This window comes from Pseudocercospora fijiensis, assembly GCF_000340215.1.
Source record: "Pseudocercospora fijiensis CIRAD86 unplaced genomic scaffold MYCFIscaffold_11, whole genome shotgun sequence".
NCBI classification, from domain to species: domain Eukaryota; kingdom Fungi; phylum Ascomycota; class Dothideomycetes; order Mycosphaerellales; family Mycosphaerellaceae; genus Pseudocercospora; species Pseudocercospora fijiensis.
Window position 1 is genome coordinate 183,610 of NW_006921542.1, and position 7,296 is coordinate 190,905.

The window sequence follows — 7,296 nt, forward strand, 5'->3', positions numbered from 1 at the left end:
ATAAAGTAGCTAACCTCTTCGTTATAGCTAGAGCTATTTGCCTTCGCCTATAACGAAGGGATTAGCTGCTTAATAATAATTGCAGCCTTATATACCCTTTTAATATGCCGGTACTAGATCCGAGCCTACGGCGTTATTAGCCTCGACCTTCGTTAACTATAGTATAACTACGACGGCGACGAAAATCCTATAGTACTTCTACCGAGAATTATAACGAGGTACTATAAAAGATAAGAAACTATATAGCGGGACCTAAAGTAGTACGGAACTCGTACGAGTAGAGACTAATTAGGCTATCCGCCGCGAGTCGGTAGTAGTAATAGTAGTAATAGGATATAGATATAGTAGCCGAGAGGCTAGATAGGATAAGGAAACTAGATAGCGGGAAGTAAAGTAGTACGGAACTTATACGACTCTAGGCCGAGTAGGGTATCCGCCGCGAGTTAGTAGTAGTAATAGTAGTAATAGGATATAGATCTAGTAGCCGGAAGGCTAGATCGGATAAGGAAACTAGATAGCGGGAAGTAAAGCAGTATAGAACTAATACGACTCTAGGCCGAGTAGGGTATCCGCCGCGAGTCGGTAGTAGTAATAGTAGTAATAGGATATAGATCTAGTAGCCGGGAGACTAGATCGGATAAGGAAACTAGATAGCGGGAAGTAAAGCAGTACGGAACTTATACGAATCGAGGCTAAGTAGGCTATCTATAGCGAGTCGGTAGTAGTAGTAGTAGTAGTAGAATGCTAGGGTAGTAGCTAGGACAATAATTTAACTAGTAGTAGCTAAACTCTTCGGCACTATATTAATCTATATTAAGGCCTATCGTAATAAAATACATAATAGGCATACGTATCTGTAACCAAATTGGCCGCTATATATACCGGAATGTTTTAAGTTATTTCTAGGTAATTCGATAATCCGCGAAGGCGTAGTTGCCGCTAGTATATAGGATATAGGTTAGTCTAGCGCTAACCGAGCGTCTAATACGAAGACGGTAATACTAGAAAATAGCATCGTAATATAGAAGGATATAAGTTTAATATATTAATAGTATTACCGAAAAGTATAGGCTAACTCTAAGATACCGAGTCGTAGTATTAATCCGCCCCCTAAATTATTAATTAACCCCGAACTTAGCAACCCTATATATAAATAATACGTGTATCTATACTGGACTAGCAATGCTCGCACGCTAACCTACGATAGTATATAATACTACCTTAGGCCGACTGTAGTAAACGTTTATCGTACTACTTAGAGTTAGCGGTAGCTAAACATTTAAGCTATAGTAAAACGTACTTCTCTAGATACTATCGATATACTACTTATCTACGCCGCGGACTATAGCAATAGCACGAGCCTTACTAGCGTCCTAGTCTAATATACTACCGTCCGGAAATATAATATAGTCGGCGAGCTTAGTATTAGCTAGAACTAGATCGCATAGGAGGTATACAAACTAGTCTTCTAGGTACGAGCGATCGAGTAGCAAATCCTTATTAGCGAACTGGCCTATAAAATAGAAAGAGGCACTAGTAGTAGTATAATTGCTACCGACTAGAAAATAGTAGACGCGAGTATTATTACCCTCCCCGGCCTACTAGTATAGAAAGCCGATCTACTCTAGGTTATAACCTATAATATCCTATTAAGTATAGGCGAGCGAGTAGGTAATACCCGGCTAAAGCACCTGTATCGATACGATTAGCTCTAGATCTCGCTACGTCGAAGATATAGTCTAGTATAAGGGCAATTCTACCCCGACCGGAAACATACCTAGCTAACCTTAATACCTAGAACCCTAAAGCGGGTTAGAGCCGCGGGCTCTAGCTAATAGAATAGTGCTATTAGCTAGGGAGCGGATAACTAGCGCACTATCCCTAGAGCGATACTAGACCCGATACTTAGCTACGCTAGAGGTTAAGATATAGGTTAATATTAATAAGTCGGCGTATAGGTCTATATAATAGCGTGTGTGTAATAGCGTATATATAATAGCGTATATATAATAGCGTATGTATAATAGCGTATATATAATAGCGTATATATAATAGCGTATATATAATAGCGTATATATAATAGCGTATATATAATAGCGTATATATAATAGCGTATATATAATAGCGTATATATAAAAATCAAATAGAGTCGACAGGATAAGGCTTTATACTTCTATCTAATAGGCGTACCGATAGGGTAGTCGTAACTGCTACGAGTCTTAGAGGCCTTAGATTTAACATAAACCGCTTATTAGATGCCGCCTTAAACGACGTCGTTACTAAGTCGGCTAAGCAATACTTACTAGCAGTTACTCGAGCGCTATTCGTTTACTTTGCTTAGGAATACAACCTAGCTATAATATAACTAGAGCAAGCCTTAGTAGTACCGGGTGAATTTAACGTAATTAATAATACTACGGAGTAGTATTAAACCGGAGCAATGCTACTCCTATACGTATATAGAATTAAATATATACAACGCATTTTACGGTATAATATATAGGCCTTAGGGCGTTAGGAGTAATATAAAAGTCTAGTCGAAGTGTAGTACGGTCGTTTATATTTAGTATTAATTTTCCGATTAGTCCTAACTAGTAACCGAGTCGGACGGCGAGTCGGTATACAAATTAGTATTTAAATATTATCGCAAGAGGCGCTAGTAGAGTAATATTAAGTTAGTATAATCAAACGGGATAAATCCGAGTTTTTACCGAATCCGCGGGCTACGAATCGATATCGAGTTAGACCCCGACTTATACCTAACTTCGTAGTAGTAAGAGGGTTTACTAAGTACTACACCTATAGTAGAGCTAAAGAGCCTTAGTAACTTCGTATACGTCGATATACGACAAACCTATAGTAGCTATAGCACTAGCGCCTATTATTAAAAGCTAGCTATATATATAGTAATATCTTACTATATCGAATACGAGTTATATAACCGGCTACTTAAAAGCTCCTACGGCTATAAGCAATATAGAAACAAGTGCGAGAAACGCGTCGTACTAAAAGAATTTGCCGAGTACGATTCTACTATAAATAATACCGCGAAGCGAGCCCGACTTAACTTATATACGATCTAAGGTAGTAACTAGAGCGCCGAATAAGCCGACGATAGATCGATACTAGAAGGTATATAGCAAGACGTAAATAAAGAAGGCATAATAGAAGCTGTTCTAGTAACGACATTAACGCTAATAGTACTAGCGCTATAGGAAGATAAAGGAAGTATAGATAGTATTAAATAGGATAGATATCTTAAATTACCGGAATTCGATATATAGGATAGCCTAGCGGACGAAGACGAAATAGAAAGCGTATAGGCAACTGCCGCCGGAACGACAATAACGCTAGGAAGCTAGAAGTTAATAAGATTACGGCTAATACTAAAAGGCTACCGTACCGCGGATAATATCGATATATTTACCGAATACACTAGCCGTGCCGCTAGCAAGCCTATAGCTAGGTATAGCATAATTACAGTTTAGTATAGTAGAGTAAATATAGGCGCCTAATCTATAAGCAGCGTTAAAATACGAACACAAGATACTTCGGGCGAGTACGGAACATTTGAGTTACTATTCGATATAAGCTTTGCGTAATTCTTAAAAAGAGAGAGAATATCCGGATATATAGTTGCGAGGCTTTTTAAAGACGAGAGGCTAGCACTACTACACGATCTACTAAGCTAGAAAAGTATAAAGGCTATAACGTCGAAACTACGAGCCGGCGGTATACTACTATTGAGGGTATTAGGTTAAATAAAGGTTCGAAAGCTATGCCTTCCGATAAGTCAAACGGGTTACGGTAGTACGGAACTAGTACTACGATACCGATCCGTTAAGAAAGCAGTAATATTCTTAATAGGCTATAGTAGCTTTAGGAATAATCTAGTATATAAGCTATATCGAGCGTAGACGACTAACGACCTACTACGGCGAATCTACTCTAATATAGCGTTAGTAGACTAGTGGTAGGATACCTAGAGCAAGATAAATATAGACGGCGCAACGATTATACCTCTAATCGTATTAACCGATAAAACGTAGATAACTAACTACTAAGGTAACTTAATAGTATACCCTATATGCCTTACTATCGGAAACCTATACGTATAAGTACGCAACGCGAGTAATAGACCCGGTACGATCTTACTAGGACTACTACCGGTCGTTAAGGATAGCGATAGTTTTACTAAAAACAGTGTGTGTTGTATATCGATAGTATATGTGTTTCGCTCCGCTATAAAAGCGGCTAACGGCGAGGGCTAGGACATTATATACGTAGATAGCGCGACGCGTAGGTACTTTCTAATCTTAGTAGTAATATTAGTAGACTGTAAAGAGCAAGTTGCAATTACCGGAGTTAAGACAAACATATATTGCCTAAGTTGCCTAGTATACCCGATAGAACGAGAGCACCTCGATATTATAGTAGAATAGCGGTTATACGAATCTACGAAGTAGCGATATCTAAGGCAACGCAAAGGCGAATATATAGCGAAGAATCTATAGAACGTCTACGATATCGATTGCTTTATATAGCGCTAGAAACACGTCGATATATACCGGTCTTTAGTAGTAGACATACTATACTAGCTACTAAAAGGAGTGCTAATATACGCAATCTAATAGACTACGGACCTACTAGTAGATAAGATAAGCTATATAAAAACGAGGAGATACCGACTAGTTACTAACTCGACCCCGAATAGGGGCCTATCTACTAAAATAAGAAAGCTAGGGAGAATAGTAGTATAAGGGATTATTGATATAATACTAGATAGACGGTTCGCGTATATGCCTATATATACTAATCTTCGTAAGTTCTACTACTACTTAGCAGTTACTTAGTAGATAGGCTAAGAGTAGCAAAGCGTCCTACGAGTCTTATTAGTTATATTTATACTACTACTCGAAGAGGTCCGTTAACCGTAGGCGATAAGATTTCTATATATACTAGTAGACTTTACCGTTCTAGCGATATATAGACGCTATAACGACGAAATAGTTAAGTATCTTAGGATAGCATTATACCGGATAAACGAATAGAAGAATGTGTTTCGCTTATATAGGGTAATAAAGGCATAGAAGAGGGCCTAGCGGGAGGCGAAGGCTACTACGCGAAGAACGAACGATTTAAATAATAACGATATAGTTATAATAGACGAGGACGACGAAGCTAACGAGCTAATAATAATACAAATAGAAGGGTACTTTAATATACCGAAATTCTACGGTATAATATATGCCCCGAGCTATATTAAGACGTTCGGCAATCTTCTAGACTTAAATACTAGCTATTTCGAGTATAAATACTATAAACTACTAAAGCTTGCATTTCGGCTAATAAATAAGAAGCCTAGCTAGGAAGAAAGTATACTAGATAGCGATACTAATAGATTGAATATATAGGCCGAAGACGATAAAGAATATATAGCAATCCCTATAAATGCTCGTACCGTTAAGGAGTATATATAACAGCTAATAATGCTAACTATAGCACGGCTAGTAGAGGATATCCTAGGATACTAGCCCGAGAAACAGAGGAATAGAAAGAAATTCGGTTAAGTAGATTACGATAAGGGAGGCTATCGCTATAATAGAAGAGAACTTAGGTCGCGACTTCTAATAAGCGATTACGGTATTCGTACGGCAATAGGGTGCCTACGATAAGAATAGCGTATTAAGCACCGTAGCCGACCCTAACGAGATCGTAACAGACTATATATACGTCCTAGATATAGAGATCTACTTCTACGGTAGAATCCGATACTAGAAGCCTACGAGTAAGGATATAGAATATCCTAACGTAGTAGTAGCCGACTTCGCGAGATATATACTAAACTAGGAGGGGCTCTACGGTAACAGACGTTATAATTTTATATAGGTATAGGAATACAACGTTAATTGTATAGAAACACCTAATAAATTAGCGGTTCGATTCGGCGGTCGCCTACTAGCTTAACTAAAGTACGTAATCTCGATTAATATAGAAATAGGAATTAAATATAGGAAGGGGCTTAGGACGAAATAGAGGCCTATTATAGGCGTTTTTATTAAGCTTTACGACTATATTAACGACAAGAGCGAGTATAAGGATACGTATAGTCTAACGACAATCCGGCTATAGCGTCTTTTACTATACTATAGTAGACTTAAAGGGCGACGGGTATATAGCCTACTACTAGTCTATTATATATTATACGCCGTACCCGTAGACGAAGGCGCCCTATATAGGACTCGCTATATTAATAGTATAGTTAATTTCGAGACGTATAACACAATTTACGACAAGGAATAGGAGGATAAGGAAATGCGAGCCGTAAAGGCTTACGGGCGAGTAATAAAAAGGTAACGTACTATATAGAGTATATAGAAATCGTAGCTCCGAAATATAGAGGATAATAATACTAAGGCGGCGAAGAATAATTTCATAGTTAATAGAGAACGTATAAGACAGGATATAGCGATATATAGTAACGACGGTTAATATAATAGTAATATACTTAAACCTATAGTACTACTAGTATATTCTAGTTTCGCCATCTCGTCGGCGAGGTCGAGTCGACGAGTTAATAAGTATTAATATAGCACTATACGAATAGTATAAACATTACTAACGACTACGACTACGAGCGACCTAGAGCGATCCTATATATATAAAAATTTACCGCGTCGATCCTATCGATCGCGTCGATCGCGTCGATCCTATCGATTCTAAGCGATCCGGGCGTAAGTCGAGTCGCGACTCGGTCGCTTAGGATCGCTTAGGATCGATAGGATCGATAGGATCGACGCGATTAGAAAAAAAGTTTTCGTAACGTTATAACTAACTATAAGTAATTAACTATATAATCAAATTATATAATTAGTACTAGTAGTCGTTATAGTTAAGAAGAGGGTATATTTATATACTCTTAGCGTAGTTAATAATTAATATACTATATCTAGCCGCTAGGTCGTTGTCTTCCGCCTCTTCTAATAATACTAGCTCTTATAATAGTATATCTATAACGAGGCCTATTCTTAGCTAATTCTTTAAACACTTACTTATCCGAATATAGTTACTACTAAGTTATAAGCGCTCCTATAATATAGTGCGGCGGCTCTAACTAAAGGTCCGTTCTAACTCGGCTAATATACTAAAGGCTAATAATATATTAATCGCTAGTTATACGAGCGCTCGGTTTAAAGGTCGTTATTATAGCTACTACTTAATAGCGGTTATATAGACTAGCCTGTTCTTATTGTCCTTGCCTATAATAGGCAATATAGTAGGTATCGCTTAGTTAAA